The sequence below is a fragment of the Protopterus annectens genome, chromosome 4.part0 (assembly GCF_019279795.1).
Source record: "Protopterus annectens isolate FY-2018-M chromosome 4.part0, PAN1.0, whole genome shotgun sequence".
Classification (NCBI taxonomy): Eukaryota; Metazoa; Chordata; order Ceratodontiformes; family Protopteridae; genus Protopterus; species Protopterus annectens.
Genome location: NC_056733.1, coordinates 1,342,942,734 through 1,342,965,231, shown reverse-complemented (window position 1 = coordinate 1,342,965,231; position 22,498 = coordinate 1,342,942,734). Strand labels below are relative to the sequence as shown.

Below are 22,498 nucleotides of genomic sequence, written 5' to 3'. Positions count from 1 at the left end.
TACGAACATCATTTGGCTATTAGAAGTAAAGATACTAATAATGCTTTAGCCAAACATGCTTTGGAGTGTTCTAACTTCAAGAAATTTATTTTTTTGTGTTGGATGAAATAGATTTGACTCCATTTGTCACAGAATTTCATAATGCTAACTTTTATTTACATACTTGTGTAGAATGCAGACAAGTGCTGTTTGGCTTAAGATGCTATAGGTTTCCAAATGGTATTAAGGAAACTGATAGCATTTTTAAATATTTAGTTAATGTGTATAACAATGCAGGGATAGAGGCTTTAAACTTTTAATTAAGCACAACTGCAGTCAGATAACTGTGTTAAAACAAGAAATATGTGAATTGAATGAAAACATTGTAAACCATGGCCAGTTTGGTATGTTTAAGTCATTTTATGATGGTATTGAAGCTAAACTTCAAAGGCATATGGCAACTTTAACTAATAGAAAGTGTAACAAACTGGCTCGAGATTCTTTAGCTTATGCAAACAACACAGCTTTTGTTTTGAATCAAAAATCAAATGGTCTTGTTAGAAAAGGTACTACTAATGGCTTTAGAGATGCCAAGAGTACCAGAAATGTGACAAGGATAATTCTGTTGAAAATAATCAGAATAACAATGCAGATAGTGGAAATGTAATAAATGAAGCAGGGGAAGGTACTAGCAGTAACAATGATGTTTCACATGGTCCAAACAACCCTTTTCCCCACAAGTTATCCAAGACAGGCAACAATGTGACCACTGCCAAAGGGAAGGGGAACCTGGGGAACAAGAAGAAGGGGAGATATCAAAAGAAATAGTACCTTTATGCAAAATATACAACCTTAGTGATTTATCGCTTAGCGAAACTCAAACAAAAGCTTTGGAAAAAGGTTTTTATTTTTTACTTGCTGTTAAAGCTCTATTAACTGGCAGTATTTTAGATTTGAAACTGTACATCAGAAAATTAAATCTTAGATATGTTTTTGATGGAATACGACATAGAAACAACACTGAATGTAGAAAACCAAGTAATGTGAACCCAAAATTAACATTGACAGTCAACATATTCAATGAACTGTGTGAGAGTGACATCCGATGTATATGTAATAATCAGGGGACACATACAATTTATAATAAAAATAAAACAGAAACAAAAGTAAAAGGTATTTTTGGGACCAAAGAGAGATGAAAATTTTGACTGACTTGGGAAAGAGTCAACAGTATAGGTTTATGGAAGCCAATAAGGGTAATGGGTTGGTCATAATGAAAACTTCTGACTATCAAGCATGTAGCAAGGAATTACTAAATGACAAAAAGAATTATCAGTTAGTCAGCAAAGACACAGTGAGGAGAAACTTTCACAATATAGACCAACTTTTGATGGAATTGTTAATTAAAAATTACATTAATTTAAACACCTATAAATTTCATTATGTGGAAGAACCTTTGGTATTCCAAAGATACATAAAGATGTGACCAACCCACCCTTTATACCCATAGTGTCAGCCAAAAGGGGTAAAACTGTTATCATCTCCCATTATTTGGACCATTTGCTGAACTCCTTAGTTGTTAAAACTCCATATTTTTGAAAGATTATTGGGTGTTCTTAGACCTTCTTAAAAATTACACTTTTACAGGTACAGAAACCCTACTAGTTACCATAGATGTAGTATGGGTAAGTCTTCAATATACCACACCAAGGAGTTGGTTATTGCTATTATACAATGACATTATTTAAGAAAAAAATGACTTACTTTTGTTAAATAATGTCTTTGTATAATGGCGCCATGATTTTCTTCCATGTTCTTTCCTGATTGTGCTGTTTCATTGCGTACTGGGCATACGTATGGGACTTGAATTCCCAGGCTTATGCAGTACATCACTGATTTAGCAAGCAAGCAATGGAGAAAGGACGATTTCTGTTGCTATTTTTTTGAAAGAAAAAAAAAGTAACTTCACCACAGTTTAGAGGTACGAGAGAGACAGGAAAATATAAGACAAATCAGGTATGTTTTAGTTTGTAGAATGTACCTGAATTTCCTTGTATTTTCTGTGGTCTTGTGCATACCTTTTGATCTTTTATTTAAAAAAAATGTGAATATGTGTGCATTGTTTGAAGGAAAGAAAGTATGAAACTGAAATGCCTGCCATTATTTAGTGACTTTGTCCATCACTGATTTGTAGGAAAAAAACAACTTTTATGGGGGATGAAGTCACTAAATAATGATATGCATTTCAGTTTCTTTCATTCAGACTAATGCATGTCTACCACATAACAACAGAAAAACAAAAGTGTGGCCATTCAATGACAGTTTAGCGGCCATACTTTTATCGTTGGTATATTCTTGATTTACAGCTGGCATGGTAGTTCATCTGACCAATTAGACATGCTCATTTTGGAATGTTAATGGCCAGTCATTGTATAATATTTATTTTACACTGTTTTACATACACGGTTGTCTGCTTCTCTGGTTTAGTAAACATTGAAATCTCTTAATATTACTTGAGAAGATGGTATCTGGTAGCTTCAGTTGTACCTGTCTGTAATTTTCTGAACGAATACACAAATTGTGTCAAAAATATATGCCATATAAATGTTTTTAGCCTTCACTTTTTTAAATATCATATTTTAATAAATACGTTTTTCTGTTATAGGAATGTGATACAGTCTTTTCACAAGGAATAAATAAGTTGAAAAAACACTTTACTGAAATGTCTCTAGAATTATCAAAGATTTCTCAAAACTTCAGAGCAATGAAGAAACACATTAAAAAACCTGTAAGTCACCTCTTAATTTATCTCAAATGCTAACTACAGCACTTACTGCATATAATCCCTACTACTTTAACATATTGTTTTTTGTAATTCAAGGATATTAACCACTCCATGGAATGTGTAACAGAAGAGCGAACTCCAAGGATATTTTTACAAATCCTGAAAGATTATATCAGATTTTTGTAGCAAACACAGTGACTGTTAATTATTTTGGAATTTACAGATAATGTATTTGTTGTGTTTTTATTTATTAATTATTTTATTTATTGTATTCATTATATAAAACTACATATTTATTGTTTTGAAATGCTTATGCTCATACTGATTGTACAATGTTTGCATATAGAAAATATGCACAAATTTGTAAACTATACTGGGAACCCAAGAAGCTGGCAAAGAAGGGAAAAACAGGCACAGTAAATAAATAAATTATTGATGAAAAGTTTTTAAGCTGCATTTTTTGCTTGAGAATCACAACATTTTCTAAAAAATGTCTATATTTTACAGATCAGTGTGTTTACTAGAGAATGTATTAAAATGAGTGCTTATCAAATGTTATAGAGGTTTAATGTATAAATAAAATCTAAGAGAAAGATTTTTTAGTGCTACATGTTTTGATGCACTGATCTGATTTGCGATTTCACTGGCAAAGGAGCAGCATAGTTGCATAAAGTACCCATAAAGTGAGATTGTTTAGGATAGTGGAGACACCATTGGTAGGTTAGAGTGGGCTACAAGCCTGATTTCTAAGCTTAATAAGATATTGGCATGAACCACTACAGCAGGGATCTACACAGTAGATATCAGGATTGTTTTAGTTAACCTTTCTGCATGTACTTGGAGACTCACTCCAACATGTTATGTGATTGAGGACAGTCCAAATACATGCTCAGAATCATTGCTATGCAAGGATAATAAACAAGTAGAGTGTACAGATAAGCAGGGAACATTCCTACTAAAAGGTATGGGTTCAGACTGCAATGCCCTACCATACTGGTTCAAGCTGCAATGTCCTACCATACTGGTTCAAGCTGCAATGCCCTACCATACTGGTTCAAGCTGCAGTGCCCTACCATACTGGTTCAAGCTGCAATGCCCTACCATACGGGTTCAAGCTGCAATGTTCTACCTCCCCTCCATCTTTCATTAAATGCTGAGATCCTTACCTTATCATTCATCTCACTTCATACCAACTGCTAATCCTGACCCTACGCTTGCAGCTGACAGCAAAAACAAAAGCCTTTTTTGTGACTTTTGAATAAATGATAATATGATATTGCTAATGAAAGTAAACAAAAATATATCCAGTGTTTTGAGACTGTATTCATTAAATTAAATTTATGCTTAGACTGCTCACTAAAACCATACAAACTACAACTAAAATCTCCTTATCAGTGGTGGCTGGTGACTTCAAATCAAAGGGGAGCTGCAGGAGACAACTGAATGGGTGAGGACAATGGGAAGGAGTATGGCCAACTAGATAGGGGTGGAGCTATTCTCAAAACCACAAAAACTGGGACTTTAATTAAATACACTGTCCTGGGTGCCAAACCATCATTATGAGAGTCCAATCAAGACAAAATGAAGTGGAGCAGAAAAAAAAAAAATATTTCAATGCATTGGCTACATGACAGCTTACTTAATATCTAGATGGAAACAAAAATGTTGTGAAGCAGAAAAAATAAATTACTTTTTGAAATATGTTACCGGAATGCCAGTCAAAATCAAGTATAAAAAACAAGCAGCACTCAACTCAAACCACTTCTCCTTGCACTGCAGTTCTAAATATAATTTATATTCAGCTTTATAAAAGTACCAAGTAACATGCTGAAAGTAGTAATGTCTGTGATATCCCCACTTGTAAAAATGTTTCTTATCCAAAAAAGACCTGCAGCATGATAACAACTATCTACTTGTTTCATGGGGTAAACATGATCAAAGTAAAAAATGAACAGTAAATATGAAACAAGCTCAAGATAAATTGTTTAAAAGATTATTGCACAGGTTATGGATCACACATGATAGATTGACATTCTGTTTACTTTACGGGTAAAGCCTGCAAAGATGACCGCAAGTCTCCAACAAATATAATGAGCTTCTGAAAATACTGTAATCCAGTCCTTTATTAAATACTGTCATATTCATTTCAATACCTAAGGGTTATATGTTATCTAGTTATGTAAATATTCTCTGCATGGCAACAACAAAAAGGCTTTCGATGTTGATATTTCTTTAACAGTATGCTTATTAAAGCTTACTTGCATATTACAGTCTCAGACAAGCTTACCTGATGGTCATTAAAGAATTGCTATTTAAACACAGAGCAACAGGCACTGCAACAAAATGCATTTTCTGAATAATAAGAAGCATAAATCAACACGATACAAATATGACAGAGAACCAGACCATTCTGATAAATCAAGGACAGATGAAAAGCCACTGTAGTACTTATGTTTACCTTGGATGGGGGATACTCTACTTACACTGCATAACTGCTCCTTGCCTTGATTGGACACATCCAGAATCACTACTCTGGAGAGTGGGGTACAACAAGTATGTCAAGTATGTCACAATTTGAAATGTCTCTTGCTGACGGTAATGGCCCTGACACATTTGTCATACCTCTCAACCTCAGAGCAAGAAATCTGGACAAAGCCATAAACAGAAGTGGGACAAAGGTCTGAAAATAAGGATAATTTTTAAATATTGTCCGTATAAACTTAGAAAGATAATAGAATAGTAGGTCTTGCATTAGTATTAATTTTCTGAAGGGTATGAAATCTGAAACTCAAATGTCTGTCATTATTTTCTAACTTTAGTCTTTAATAATTTGCTACTAATTTGCCAGAAAAAACACAATTTTATGAAAACGGACCAAAAATGTGATGGAAAAATATACAACAGCCACACAGTACAACTAGGAACCTGTCAAAGAAGGGACACATTTTTAATATTAGTACTAAGTTGAGCAGCTGACAAAAATAAGAGAATCTATATGCATTTTTGAAATAAAAGTAATCTATAACTCTGATTATTACAATTATTTATTAATTGTAAATCATCCGTGTTTTCTTTCAAAATTGCTATTTTGCATAGGGATTATTAGGGGGAGAGCAATATTTTGAGCCAAAATTGGGGACAGTTGAGAGGTTTGAATATACCTAACTCTATAAAGTGATTTATTTGTGTGCACCTCTCAACCTCGTAATGCAGGAAATCTCAACAAGGCCAAATATATTGGGGGAACAAACAAACAATACAAAAATTGCTCTTGTAGCACTTGTATAGACAGCTGATAGAATAACAGGTCTTGCTTTAGAATGCATTGTTCTAAAGGGTATGAAGTCTGAAAATCGATGTATGTTATTATTTAGTGACCTCATTCCTAAATGATTTGCCAGAAAACCACAAATTTTATGAGGAGCAAACCAAAAATAAGAAGCAAAAATCTATTAATTCTGTGAAAATCTGGACAGTTGAGAGGTATAGTTCAGCCAGGGCTGTCTTTGAGTTTGCCACCCCCCTCACAAAATCATGCAGCCATTCCAATGTCCCATTACTTAGCAATTTCATACATACTACTTTACTTCTATGATGATGTGGATTTAATTTAAATGTTTTATTTTACATTTTACTGCACAAACACTAATAGGCATCTGCTAAACAAAGCAATGCAGTCTCACAATGAAAATAGACTTAGCATTAAAATTTCTCTGCCCTTTAAATTCACATTAATTGAAACAGCATTGAAACCTACATTCAAAGAAAATACAACTGAACAGTGGCAGATACAGATTAATTTTGAGCTGTTTTCAAATCATAGGCCCATTGCACATGAAACATACATGTGTTCTTTGATTCACCTTCCTGATTGTATTAAATTATATTCCTTGTATAATACTTTAGAGTTGTTATAGGGAACTTTACATTTATTGTTTTGAGCATTTTTCCAGTAAACAATGAAACAAAATGCATGCACCAATAATGACAAAATTGCCCAATTCAGAACATTTCCATAATAAAAGTCTACTCAAACTTCTACAATTTATCAGTATCAGTAAATATGCGCAATCTGTGCAGAAGTAAAAGTTATCTAAATAACTCCACATTAAAGAGGTCTGTAATTAATGAAGATGTTGCTGCTAGAAAGCAACTTTATATTTCATTGTTTCATCTACAAATAAAGTGCCTGTTGCCTGTGAGGAATAAGCCTATGTTACATTAAAAAATGATAAGCTAGTAATATTGCAATAGGGAATGGATGGCAAACTGACAACAGGTTTATAGTTACTAGGTATCTCTGCCAAAGAGGGCATTATCAGGACTGCAGCATCCACTCCCTTTAAAAGTACAACACAGTACAGTATCAGTAATGCATCTACATACTGTGGGAGTAGAACCAACAACCTTCTGTATTAAAAGCTTTAACAATGCAAGCAGACTCAGCATAAGCAGCACTAAATTTCTCTTCCCCTGAAGCTCTCAGCTCCTTGTAAAATCCACTTGACACACAACTGTATCTCTCAAATTTGCAGTGCAAGAAATCTGGAAAAGGCCAAAATTTATTGAGGGGACAAAAGCCCAAAAACCAGGGACACATTTTAAACATTGCTTGTATAATATTGGAAAGTTGCTAGAATAAAATGTTGTGCTACCACCATGTGTTTCATTGTCAAGTCTTGAACCGGGACCCTGTGGAGTACAGTCTATGTCAAATCAGCTGTTTCTTGAAAGACAGGAAGACTGAAACTTAATTGGCTATCATTTAGTGAATTCAGTTATCACCATAGCTTTCAACCTCTTAGCACAAAACACCTGGACAAAGACAATAATGGGGGACTATAGCTCCAAAACATATTCAGTGAATTCAGTTCTCACCATAGGTCTCAACATCTTAGCACAAAAAACCTGGACAAAGCCATTAATGGGGGAATACAGCCCCAAAAATAGGGACAATTTTCAAATATTGGTCTTATAAACTTAGAAAATTGCTAGAATAAAAGGTTTTGTGTTACCATGTATTTTCTGAAGAATATGAAGTCTGAAATTCAAATGCCTGCCATTATTTAGTAAATTCAATCTTTCTCTGATTACAAAAATCTAGAAAACCACAGATTTTATGAGGAACAGAACAGAACAAAAATATGAGGCAAAAATCTGGACAGTTTTCACAAGTGGTGGTGGGTAGGGAATTCTGGCTCTTGTTTCCTGTACCCAAGGTATAGGGTTTGAGCCTGAGTAACTCTACCCACCATGTATATTTTACTGGGGCATTGCACACACACACACACACACACACACACACACACACACACACACACACACACACACACACACACACACACACACACACACACACACACACACACACACACACCTTCGTTCCTGGTGGAGATGAATATTCCCTTGCAGTAGCTTGCTTCATTCCATCCTGGTGGAGATGAATATTCCCTTGCAGCAGCTTTGTTCATTTCACATCACCCACAAAATAACAAACCTTGCAGCGAGAGCCGAGAGAACTAATCAGTAGCCATACATGTCACATACATGACTGCAGACATGGCAGTCTGATCCCCTTCCACTTTCTGTGGTTACAAACCACATAGACCTCTATACATTGATGCCTTCTCTTATTAATCTGGACTGGTTTAACAGCAGTCTGGAGTTATAGAACTAGTCACTGAGCATGCATGTGCAGTTCTGGGACTTTAACAGTCAGTTGGACTCTCAATTTTGCAAAATTCTTTTTCTTTCTCTTGAGTGGGCTGCAGTCCTGCAGTATGATAGCATGAGCCACTCCTGCTCCTTACTCAACTCCTGGCCTTACAAATGTACTGCACCAGATTAGCACATCCCTCCTCTGCAACCTACTCCCTGCTCAAATTTCTACCATATTCTCTCCTACTAGTATTTGTAACTTATCACCCTTTTGTTAACTCCTTCATCCTCAATTAACCTGTCTTCTATTTCTCATTTCTAGCTCTCTCTCTCACCACTATACCACTTATAAGACATTTTGCTTTCTGTTGAAAATAGCAACAAACTATTTGCATGTGTATTTTAGCAGATTTGAAATGCAGTTGTCTCTGTTTTGGAAAATATTGTAAAGACTATTGTATGTTATTGCCTTTCAAATGTTAGTGTCACTTTGACTATTACTGTTGTTTGTATATTGGAGCCTTTTTCTGCAGACCTCCAGTGAAAATGGGTCCTGTGCCCAGTCAGACTTTCCACAGTAAAAACAAAAGGCAACAAATAAATAAATAACTTTAATAATTTCAATTTTTGATTACATTTTCATCATGCAGTTGTTAAGACCTCAGGAAATGAATAACAACATCAAAAATGTTAATCTTTTGCCAGGTAGATGTTCCATAGCAAAGGCCTGAACTCTTCTTTAACTGAAAAAAACCTGTGTCTTACATCCATCTGAAAGCTTACAATGAATTTCATTATGAACACCTAAGAAATCAGTTACTATACTGTATGACTGGGGTAGTAGTATTGAATATTTGGAATACAATAGTACTACATTTATTAAATCATATGTGGGATCATAGCATTTTCCATTGTCAGAAGGATTTCCACACACATTTTATCTTGAGCGAATTATGGCAATATCATTACATCAATATGATGCTAGGAGTAATTCCAACACTGAATGAAAAATCCATTCTGATGTTATGCAGGATAAGAAGCAAGATAATACTGAAGATTCAGAGTATTGTTACATCGTTTCATTTTTTGACCCTTCTTTGATTGTTGAAGAAAACAAAAGAACAGCCTACTTTAGTTAATGACTGGCTTTTGGTGGGTAAAGATGTCTGTAGCTCTGAAAAGGCAGTAATTCAGAGTGACGCGGGTGTGAGTGTTGGGATGCTGGAGACAAGGAAGGATGGATGATTTTCATTACAGTGGTGGCAAAAAAAAGTTTATTGTGTCAGGGCATGAAGTGTTGTAGCTATGATACCTGCCATGAGTGGCAGGCAGGAGTTAGTTCTGGATTTTCGCTCTCAGCTGGCCAAGACTTCACTTTCAATTACAGCATCTAGAAGAGAACTAATGGAAACAGTGAAAAGGAAATAATTTAATACTGTCCACCCTAACATCTAGCGAATTATGTAAATATCTAAACTGCACATATGCAAATATTTGTTCACTATAGATGCATTATTACTAGCACTAGTATAACTCTTTAAACTCATCTTTTTTATGCCACACCAGCTATGTTTAACTCACTAATTCCACCGAGATGTGGTATGTCACACCACTAGTATCCTACATACACCATTACTTTCCAGAGCATTTTCTGAAAAATCAAGTTAAAAGCATAAGCCTAACAAATGTAAATATCATATGAAGAATAAATACTAGTAAAAAGGTAAAAAAAACAATGTTATCAGTGAAACATTCTTTACAGTGATAGTAGCTAGTGCATTCACAATTGTTACATCAGTACAGTAATATAATGTACACATATTTAGAATTATGTTTCTTTCTCTAATCATTCACAAACAACTTTATATACACTGTGCACCATATACATACAGTATCAGAGCACATTTGCTCAGACAGACATGAGTTTTTACACAACAGCAACAAAAAAATCACTTTAGAATTATTGTTTACTGTGCTTTTTACAGAAACATGACACATTTCACTACAAATAACATTGATTATGTCTCAAAATATACAAAATACAGTGAAAATATCAATGAGAATTTTATTTGGAATCAAATGTGGTTCCCTTGATTCCATGCAATAGTTTGTAAGTCACTTTATTTTGAAAATATTAATGCACATATGGAAATATTACTTATCTTCATAATTATTAACAAACAATGAGCAGTTTATCTGGTATAGTATATCACATATATACTGGCCGTGACCTTGTATTTTTTCTGTCTTCCCCTATCTTTTATGCCCTGATATTCATTATCATGCAGCTCTCTCTGTTATGACAATATGAATATAAATGTGAAATTATGACTTCCATGTGACACCCTTGATTAAAAATCTTAGTGTCATTAATTTAACTTTAAAATCAGTGTCCCTTCAAAAGTTATTATTTACTCAGTTGATGATATTTAATAATGTGCATTATACGCGTCTCACTTTACATCAATTTAACTCAAAAAATTCACCCAAATGCCCATATTGTATAGATCAAACAGCTGACCTTTTACACATGTTCTGGGGTTGCAAATGTATTTTTAAACTCTGGAATTCTTTGAAATTCCAACTACAAAAAATGGGATATCAACAGTCTACACTTTCTTGGGAGTTTATGATTTTGCATATTCCGCCAATTAATTTAGATAGATCCCAAAGGATCATACTCGTAAATATTTTTTTGTTAATGAAGCTGTATATAGCTACAAATTGGTTGAATCCATCCCAGACTTCATGGGAAAACTTTAAGAGTGTAGCGATAAAACATATCTTAGCACACAAATTATTAATTAATGATCATAAGAAAAGTGTAAATAATACAAAAATATGGGAGCAAATCTTTAACATTGTCTTAGCTTAAGGTTCCAATCCACTTTTCTCTGGGAAGTACAGACTAATTATGGAGTTTTCTATAGATAAGCCTTATATTGATACTAGATTTTATTTTCTTTTTCTGTAATACCTATTTAGAAGTATATATTTATGTATAATGACTCTATGCAACTGTTGGAAGCATTCCTGTATATATTGTAAATATGTTGTAGTATTGTATTAACATTTGGAAAAAAAAATAAAGAATTATTATTGAAAAAAAAAAAATCTTAGTGTCTTTTGCTGCATACACCTACCCCTTTCTTATGCTGCCCATTATTAATAGGTAAGTCACTTAATTAAGGAAACCAGCCCCCAAAAATGTCAAGACGCAATAAGGACATCAGCACCCCAAACAAGTCAAGATGTAATAAGGAGCTATGAATATTAAATGGAAATATACAAAAACACTATTTTAGAACAAGGCAGAGAAAATAGAAATGGCAGATGTTTAGCTAAAAATGCACCTCTATATAAAGAAAGTGTTCTTATTCTTAAATATGGCATCTTGAAGCCATTAGGATTAAAACCTGAATGCAGTTGAAGGTACTTGATTTAGAGATTATTTTATTTGCATAACTTATTGTTTTCATTTTTTTTTTGCTTTCTATTATAGTGCGTTTCTTTTGCTGTTTATATAGTTATAGAAGATTTTGCCATTTTATTTTATTATATTCTTGTTATATGAATGTGATAGCATCCAAGTTAACATCAGGTTGAAAATGGTTCTTCATATTTGATAGAGCTGGCACTACTGTTTCAGTTGAATGAAGTGCATGACGTTCTGTCTTTATAGCTTTATTATGATTTAGTGGGCCTGTGTAAGAGTAGATTTTGTCATGCTTCACATTAGTAACCAATGCTAGTCAGTAAATGAGTTCATTTGCTTTCTTATCATGTCAATTTACTTGGTAAGGATTATGCTTAATTCCTTTCATACTCTACTCCTTAGAACTACTGATTTTTTCTCTGGAGCAGTTACTACTGGTAAAAAGAGAGATCTGTCTGTATATGATAAACTCCTGGGAAACAACCCAGACCATAAAATATGCATGCTCATAAAGTAAATCATCATTCTTTGTATGTGCATTATGAAACTTATTTTGCCACATAAGAGTTTGTCAGTGAAATGACCCAATATATTTGAAGATTCTGTTCCAATTATCTGAAATGGAAATGCATTTGTAATTCTTATTTCTATATTCAGACGTAAGCAATATTTTGGCCAACAGCTTCATGTAATGACCTTAAAATGGGTTGTTCTTTTGTCTGTATCTTTGCATTTTTGGCCAATGAGTACCATGGGCTCAAGTGGTTTTGGTTCAGTCAAGACAAACACCTCACGCCAAGAAATATCTGTGATGGCAGCAACAACAGACATTTTGCCAAATGCATATTACACAGAAAAGGTGCATTTTTGCCTTTTATAATGTATCTGTGGATGACATGGAAATGTGTCAACAAATGACTATGAATCACAAACAGGTGAGAAGAGGGACACTTAGCATAAGGAGTTCGACAGCATTTCTCATTTTAGTCTCATTAGTGCTTTATTTGCATACATTTATTGAAGGCTACCATGTATATGAGGAACTGGCCTCTATGTATCACTCTGAGGCTGCACATAGGAGCGACCAGTACAAATTGCCAAGACTATGAATACCACTCAATATGTATGTAGTTTGCACATAATTTACTTTAATTTCTTTTAGCTTCACTGTTTTGTACATTTTAACAGATATAACACTCTTCCCTGTGTCCAATTTGAACCTCACACCTTGACCATTAATTTTGATGTTCTCTGCTTAGATTTCTGACTTTCTGTCTCAAGTTCTTTGAGTTACTTTCATTCCCTGCACGCACTGCATCATATCCATCCATATTGTGTACACAAATAAATCATCTTCCAGTTATTACAATATGCATTCTTATGAATATAGATTTGCTTTTCACATTTTACACAGTTTCATAAGATGATTTCTGCTGTACAGCTGCTTCACACAATATTAAATGTAGGACATTTCTTTTTATTATATGCATAGCTACACTTTATACAGAGCTCTTCAGCTATGCCTCACTTACATTTTTCACAACTGCTGTAGATCATCTAGTTACATTTTGGATTGTCTTTTTCATGTGCAGCTGTACTCACTTCTCATTCTTCCTTGAGCTGTTTTAACTATGAAAAAGAAAATGTACTTGCTCTACAATAGAACATTCATATTAAACCCATTTAATACAATAGTCTGTGTATCATATGATTATTTCTTATACCAAATAGGAGTCTGTTTCATACTTATGAATAACTCAAGACCAAGTCATTAAAGCATTATCAAAAGCTAAAAATACTACATCAATGAGATCTTACAATATCCATGTATGTATCTTAACTAGTATGAAGCGTGATTTAGCCACCCCTAAATAGCACTGTTTTGTGCCAAGTGAATGGAAAACAGCTAGTCATTCTCCTGTATAAGGGAGGACCTTCCACAGACCAAGGCAATTACAGACCCGTAAGACTGACCAGCCTCATATATTAAGTCATGGAAAGATTTATCATGAACGTATAAATAAGGATGTAGAGGAACCTCCAAACACTGGCTCCATCTCAGTTTGGATTCATCAAGGGTAGGTCATGCTTACATAGCCTGGTGAACTTCTTTGAAAAGGTCACCAGGTAAGAGATGAACTAAAATGGTGCACACCACATACCTTGACCTGGCCAATGCATTTGACACAATTCTCCACTCAGAGAGAATAAGAGCTAAATAAACTAGAAATAAATCCTTACATTCCCTGCTAGATTGCCCACTGGATCATAGAAAGGACACATGAGATCAAAATAGTGGAAGTTACCTGTACAAAAAGACCAATCACAAGTGGAGTCCCCCAGGATTCAGTGCTGGGACTTCTCATGCTTGGTAAATACTTCTTTGTACTAAAAGCCAATACCAATGGGTTCTGGCTGTTTAAGTTTACAGATGACTGCAAACTTGGAGCAGTCACTGAATCTGCAAATAACTTGGCCATCCTGCAGGAAAGTTTGTCCCAAACAAATAACTGGTGCCAAAATCATAGACTAAAACCAAATACCAAAAATGGATTATTGTATCCTTTGGGAAATCATCTACCCCTGGGAGCTACCACGTTGACAATATATCCCTAAGAGTTGACAAAGTTGTTCGGGATTAGGGAATTTATGTGAAAAAGTGAATTAACTTTCAACCAACATATGCTCACTGTCGAAAGTCCCTTCAAATTGCTCAATTTATAGGGATTTTGTTTAGATCAAAAGGTATTTTTGTTCCCTTTTACTCACCTCTCATTTGACCAATTATTAAGAATAATGTCTCATTTGGCATGTATCTGTCCAGATACATGCTAAACTGGAACACCCACAGAGATACTTTACTAAAAGGATACAAGGCTTAAACAATGCATCCTACATGGACTGACTGAAAGCCTGTCACTATACTACGTATCCTACAGCCTGCTAAGAGGTGACCTGTCTCTGGCATACAAGGTATTCTATGATCCAATACTGATGGACCTAATGAAAATCAGCAAGTCAAATGGCATCAGAAATATTTGATCTAGGCATATAAAAACATTAATCAACGTCAGCAGAATAGTTCAGAAGGCCAAGTATATCTCACAGAAGATACCAGTACTCTTTATCAGACTCCCATCTATGTAAAACAAAGTTCAACCCTGTCCATGTTCAGTGCAACTTGGATCTATGGATGGCTATAAGAAAATTTACCCAAGGACTGCCCCCCTGTACTACTAATGGACAGAGGCAGCTCATATATGCTTCATTCCTTACATGAATCCACTCAAATTACATATGATATGATCACAGTTATTCTCACTGGGAGTAATTTATAATTATTTATCATCGGATGATTAAGGCTAATCTAACACCAAATTTGATAGGTTAATTCAAGCACCAAAAAGGAAGCAAACTGGTTTGACTTAAAGTGGCCTACAAGGGCTGTAACCTATGCACAGTCTCGGTTCTTTAATTTTTCTGTTGGATCCTGCCCTCATGAAGGGCAAATGGCAGATGTTTTTCTCAGCTCATAGCAACTCTGAAACTTCTATCTCATTACTGTAATATTCTTCCTCTCTTTCCCCCCTTCCCTATCAAAAGTCGCATGTCTTATAAACTCTCAGGAGTTCCTGCGATTTAACACTTATAAATACACCATCATTTGTAATTTCAGGTTTTTTATAATTCACTTGCACCATTGGGCAATGATTCTTTAAAGAAAAGAAATGGGGGAAGATAGAAAGTGGTGAAATAGGAAGCAAGCAGGGGGGAACATAGTGAAAGGAAGGCAGGAATGTGCAGGAAGGGTGTAGGTAAGAACCATAGCTATCCGTTTCTTCAGCAGTAACAACCGGGCACATGTACAGTTTATTACCTGAATTTGGACTGTCATCTACACAGAGAAGGATTAAAAAAACATAATTGCATTGTGAAGCCAATTGGACAAACTTGAATGTGTCAAGTAGATGTGTGTGAAATTGAGAGCTATGTATGAGTCAACATTTTTTTTTCAGACATGTGCCCTTTTTTTCTTTTTTTAAGGAGATAGTGGACTGTTGGGGAAAAACATAGGCAAATTGAGAAGGTAAGGAATCATTTGCAGATAGAAAACCTTGGTTGGGGTGGGGGTGGGGGCATCGTGAACCTATGGATGTCATGTTTGGTGACAGTGAGAATCCAGTCCTCACCCACCAGATTGCCATTACTGTTACCTCACTGTGCCGATGGCCGCAGTGTCTGATGTGTCTTTGTATTATTCAAGATGACGATGGAGAGCAGTGTCTCCACTCGGCATAGGTGTGCAGCAATTGTGTGGCACACAATCCTATGCAGCAAATCTGGCAGTTCAGCTCAGGTGACAAAATCACTCCATCTGCCTCTGCTCCCAGAGGGAACCACAGGTTTATCCTCTGGGTGAGAACTACCTGAGGGTCCAGGTAGGGTAGGGGCAGTGGGGTGGGGGGTGCCACCTGACTGTAGCCCAGAAGTGCTGGGCCTTGGTGCCATAGCCAGTGGAGGGAGTGTAGCCAGACCACAAGGAACAGGTCTACTCTGCAGTGCTTTAGTAATAACATAAATTCAATTTAAATTCCATAATGAAATAAAGCATAACACAAAATAATGGACAGAATAACATTAAATGAAGCATAAACATATAATAATAAATTAATACAAAAATAATAAATAAGTGAATTACAAATACAATGAAAAATAATATGAGATGAAAAGGTATTTAACAGAAAAATAATAGAAAATTATACATAATAAACACACCATAGGTAATAAAAAAGAATTATGATAATGAAAGATATGTTTATATACATATAACAAAAACAAAAACAAACTACAACTTAGATTCCAAAAAGAAAAACGTGCGGAGCTCTGGCTCTTAAAATTTATTGACAAAGTTAAACTTTTCATCTGTGTTAATCGGGAGTTCATCAAAATACACAGCACTCCAAGCCCAAATGCTTTTATACCCAAAATACATCATGTGACACCACTTAAATGCCGAATAAACAAATGATTACAAATGCCCTAAAAAACATTATTTAAAAGCATTTTGTTGAAGACATAAAAATTATAGAAAACTCCACACCATCCTATAGACATTCCAAAACAATATATAAAAAATATATATTTAACAAATAATTATAAGCATAAAAAATTGAATCAACAGTTTAGTAAACACACAATCATAAGATATGGAAAAATGAACCCCAACTACATTGTTAAAACCCAATGATGATGTTTGTGTTATGCGCAGCAATGCGCAAACTCCAAATATTGAGATAAAAATAAGTGATAATATGCAGAATATAAAATCAATTCATCAAATATACTACCAGACCATGTAACTACACAGAAAATATCCCCACATAGTTCTACAATCCAATTCGCCATCCAATGCACATGCCAAACACAGGATGGATGCCTTAACCCTGTGTTTCACACATATACCTTTATAGCAAGGAGCAATAGGCATCCAGCACCATAGCTTTTAACCTCTTTGAGCACGGAATCTGGACAAAGACACAATTAATGGGAGGACAAAGGCCTATAAATAGGGACACTCTTTAAATATTGCTCTTACATACTTAGAAAGTTGATAGAATAACAGGTTATGCATTAGCATGACTGTTCTGAAGGATATGAAGTCTGAAACTCAAATGTGTGTCATCAGTTCCTGACCTCAGTCCTCAATGATTTTCCAGTCATTTGACAGACAACCACAATTGTATGAGAAACAGACCAGTTATATGAGTCCAGCATCTGGACATTCTGTGAAAATCTGTACAGTTGAGAGGGATGTGCAGCACACAATCAAACTGAAAGTAATGTGCAGTCGTAATAAAATATTACATGCTACCTGTACATTTTATGATGTTTCACTTTTACAATACTGAAGTAACTGATTACACACCCTGTTATGATGTTTGCTCACAAATCTACAGCACTATTTTACTTGTCTGTGTTTCTTGGTCATTCATCAGTTATCTGTCCAGTAGTCTAGGACATACAGTATGTACACCATTCAATATCGGTGCATTTACAATGTCAAAGGATATTAACTGGGACTAATATGATATGCGGGTGACAACTAAGGAAGGACAGGTTGGATGTCACAAACAAACATTGACAGTTCTTTTGGGGGGTGGGGGAGCGAAGATGTGTGTCTGCTATGCCACTAACATGACTGTGTTGATCTGGTTAGCCTGCATGGCTGGCATCCTGCCTGTTGTATGATTTAGTGATGGTTGAGAACTGTCATCTGTAATGCATCCCTAGTACAGATGTATAGTGATGTCAGAGGATGGTTTTATACTTCTAGGTGTTGAGTCAGTGTGCTATATTACATACAACGAGCTTTAAGGGACATGTCAGTGGATTGTAATGGTGCCCTCGGCCAGAGGTATGTAGGCACTGGCATTGTGAGTGCAGTAGCTGAAAAACATGTTCTATGGCATTCCTGGTTAGATTGTGTGTCCCATTACGTTGCTCGTGTGTGTGTGTGTGTGTGTGTGTGTGTGTGTGTGTGTGTGTGTGTGTGTGTGTGTGTGTGTGTGTGTGTGTGCATCTTTGATGGGTTTCCTCAGCCATGAGTCTAGTGCATAGCATGCATCCATATCTAAGTGAGCCTTGGAGATATACCCCCATAATGCACATCTGGTGCAGTTGGGGAATGTTGCACATAAGGAAGTTGTGTTAACTGCAAGGGTTGCCAGCACACATATTCCATATGATTCCAATGACATTACACATGATTTGGCAGTTGTTTGAGTGGCAGACCTTATGGTTAATGTAGATCCTACCCTGTACCACAGGTGTTGTTTTCTTGTGTAAATGACTGCAATGTATGAACACACATTACTGGAGAGTAGTGTGATATATATTAGAGTTGTAGCATACCTGTGATCCTCTCCTCCAACCTTTTGTTAAAATATATGTGTCCTCTGCAATGTTGTAGCATAGCATGCAGGAAAGTTTGGAAGATCCTGGATGCTGATGCCTATGAAACACCAAGTATGTGCACTGGTAGTCTCTTAAGGGTACCTGTGGCTAACATACTAAGTTAAATACATACGTTATATTCCACTGGGATGGGTTGCCTGTGTTTGGCTCTGTATCTGACTCAAGGCTGCCAAAGGTCTCACAATTCATCTATTGTGTTGTTGGCCTGCAAAGTCTTCACTCTGTCTGCCTATGGCTATTGGCAGCAGCAGCAGCTTCAGCTTCAGCCTGTAACATGCACAAATTTATGTAAATTGCAGCTGATACTAGCAATCTGTCAGTGCTTACTGTGTCAAAGGTGAATACTGCCAGCAGAGTTATCTGAAAATTTGTAAATAATTATGTGTCATTTGTGAATATCAACATGATCTATATAAGATGCTTCTGTTACAACTGTATTAGAACTGTATGTCATGTGTATATCAAACTGGTCTGTACAGACATGTGTGTTAAAAGGGTATTTAATAAGTGCTTGTGCTTAAAATGTAACCACAGTGTGCCCTACTAGAATAGAACAGAAATGTACATGCACTATTGTAACTGTTTAAATGTATATATTTTAACAGTAGAAACTGGAATACAGGAGGTACACTTCAGAAAAAATAGCTAAAATTAAATTACTTTATAGGCTAGACTGGAGATTTAATGTCTGTACTAGGGAGCTTTCTGTATTGTCTTTGGAGTGAACTAATTACTACCTCTGAAAGCATGAAGGAATGCAATTGTTTTATGACTTTCAGCATCTGCCAAAGATGTAAGGGCTATGTATTTTTACAAGTAGATGAAAATACTGCTAGCTTCCAGCAGTGGGGATTTCACCTGGGACAGAGTCAGATGACAAGAAATTATGTCATTTTGCAAGCTATCCCAGCAGTAATATTTGAGATATTAATTTAAGAACTCTCTTAGAGAAACAGTGCATTCAGCATTCTCTCTTGGTCCTGACAAGAACCATTCACCATTCATCTGCCTTGTTCTGATGCAAGTTTCTAGGGAACAGTATATTTCTCTTGGATATTGTAAGGAATATAGAAAAGCTTAGTTTAGATATTTTTCTTTATTTATTTTTGTTCTTTTATTATTTACTATTAAATATATTTAAACTCTTCATTGTGGCTGATCTGGCTAGAGTTATTTAAGTTTTGAGGGTACTTGCTTACTTATTTTGTGACACTGTGTGGGCCACTCCTAATAGCCTTGCCCTTGGTCAAACTACTATTTGTATTAATAGCAATTTTACACAGTAAGATTGGACACCCTTTGTTAAGGGCCTTAAAGTAGCTGATAAGAAGTTGGCTGGTGGCAGTGATAACTACCTTATAGGTTCATAGGTTCATAGGTTCATACTAGGCTATCTGCCCTAGGGCATTTATAAGCCTAGCCAGAATGTGTTTGGCTTTCGCCACCCATTTTAAATTTATTTTGCTATGCCCTTTTTCGAGGTTAGTATACTGTGTCTCTGTCTAACAGTGACACAGAAGTGATACCTGGGGTAAACCTATGATCTCCCATCCACTCATCAAGATTCCTCTTGAAGAGAGTCAATGAGGGACTCTGCCTAACCTAGACTGGGATTTTATTCCAGAGTGAAGGGAGCCTCTGGGTTATGAATCTGTCCCTCCAGCATGTCCTATTTATTTCAGTGCTGAGGTTCAAGTCTCTCGAGCGCGTAGCTTGATGGGATTTGGATTTTATGAGGTGCAGCATGTCCATTAATTCTGGGTTGGACATGGCTTTATACGTCAGGCACAGATCGCCTCTGAACAGGTGGTATGCCACTGAGTAGAGCTGGAGTTTCTTTAACCGGGCAGCATATGGCATCTGTTTGAGCCCTTTGATCCTCTTGGTGAGGTACTTTTGGGGTCTTTCCAGTTGCTGCAGGTGTCTGGTAAGGTACATCCCAAAAGGGTCATTGTACTCAATTATGGGCCTGATGAGGGATGAGTAAAGAGGCACGATGACCTCCCCTGATCTAGATGTGAATCCCTTCATGATTAGGTGGGCTATATAAAATGTTTTTCTAACCGCTTTGGCCACGTGGTTGTCAATTGAGAGATTGCTATCAACTTGGGTCCCCAGGTCCCTAATTACTTCTTCTGTACTTAATGGATTACCACCTATGTGATAATTTGTGGACACTTTGTTTTTGCCAAAGGGGATGACTATACACTTTTTGGCATTTAGCTTGATGCCATGGCTCTGGCACCAGTTGTCTGTTTCTATGAGGCCCTTTTGGAGGATGCTTGTGTCGGCTGGAGAGTCGATTATGGCGCCCAGTTTGCAGTCATCTGCGAACTTGGTCAGCCACAGTCCTTCCGTGTTGACCTTTACCTCCAAGAAATATATACCGAACAAGAGAGAATTCTAACCATGTGGGTTCTGTCTTTGAGCCAGTTTGCAATCCATCTAGTGACATAGGGGTTTATATTTAAGCTGGTGAGCTTATTTATAATGCCCGAGTGGGGTATTGTATCGAAGGCTTTTGCGAGGTCCAGGTAGGCTGTGTGGACCACCTTCCCCTCGTCAATGGCCTTGGTGACTGTTTCAAAGAAATCAACCAGGTTTAAGAGGCAGGATCTACCCTTAACAATGCCAAACTGGGTAGGATCCAGTGTCTGTAGGTCCCCAATATCTTTATTTATGAGGTCCATGATGATCCTTTCCATAGCTTTGCAGACCAAGCTAGTCAGGCTTATGGGGCGATAGTTTCCAGGATCCGTTGAGGCACCACCTTTATGGAGAGGGACCACTGTTGCTGTACGCCACTCTTTGGGCACATTTCCTGCAGTAAGGCTGAGATTGAACAGTAGTTTTATGTTTGGGTTTAGCTCTTCTTGGAGTTCATGTAGGACGCAGCCCGGGACATCATCTGGCCCCATCGATGCTGTGTTTTTTGCTTTGGAGAGGGCGGCTCTTACCTGAGCATCTGAGATGTCAGGGGGGCAACACTCTGCTGGGATAGATATTTGCCCTTTTGGTGGGGAGGGGGGAGAAGTTTGCACTGAACCTGTCAGCTAGGATGTTGGCAATGTCTGTGGGTTCAGTGTATTTTTTGTCATTTTGGACTAATTCTGAGCATATCTGGGAATTACCACCCAGGTTCCTAACATAACTAAAGAAAGCCTTGTGATTATCCTTACTGTCCTGTGCAATTTTTCTCTTGAAGCTGGCCTTAGACAATTTTATGAGTGCCCATAGTTTTTTGCTAATACTGATCAGTGATGCCTTCCCTTTCTGGGATTTTGCTCTATCATTTAGTAGCTTCCTCCTTCTATTGTATAGTTTGTTTATGGCTGGGGTCCACCAGACAGGACGTCTGCCTTTGGAGGATTGGGTCTTGGTTTTATTTGGGATCGCATGATCCATGCATTCCTGAAGGTGTTCATAGATGCATTTATAAAGGATTCTGCAGTCTGGGCCGTATTTTCCACAGGCCTGGAGGCTTTGAAGGATTCCACCTTGGTTTTGAGGAGTGTAAAATTTGCTTTAGAGAAGTTTTTCACTGTGGTTTTCTGGGCAGGGGGTGGGGTCGGGATGTGAATATCCAGTGAGATTAGTTTATGGTCTGATCTTACCAGTGAGGGATACACTTCTGGTCTGGAGCATAGAGTCCCCATGTTGGTGAT

The 22,498-nt window shown here is 36.5% G+C and overlaps 1 long non-coding RNA gene across 1 annotated transcript in view; it reads left to right on the top strand.

Moving 5' to 3' along the window:
- The window catches only part of LOC122800179, a 6,550-nt gene extending 3,383 nt beyond the window's left edge, over positions 1 to 3,167 (top strand). The window contains exons 2-3 of the long non-coding RNA XR_006364545.1: positions 2,645 to 2,767; positions 2,861 to 3,167. This is a non-coding gene — a long non-coding RNA (uncharacterized LOC122800179). The remainder of the gene's footprint in view (positions 1 to 2,644; positions 2,768 to 2,860) is intronic.
- Positions 3,168 to 22,498: the final 19,331 nt, after the last annotated feature.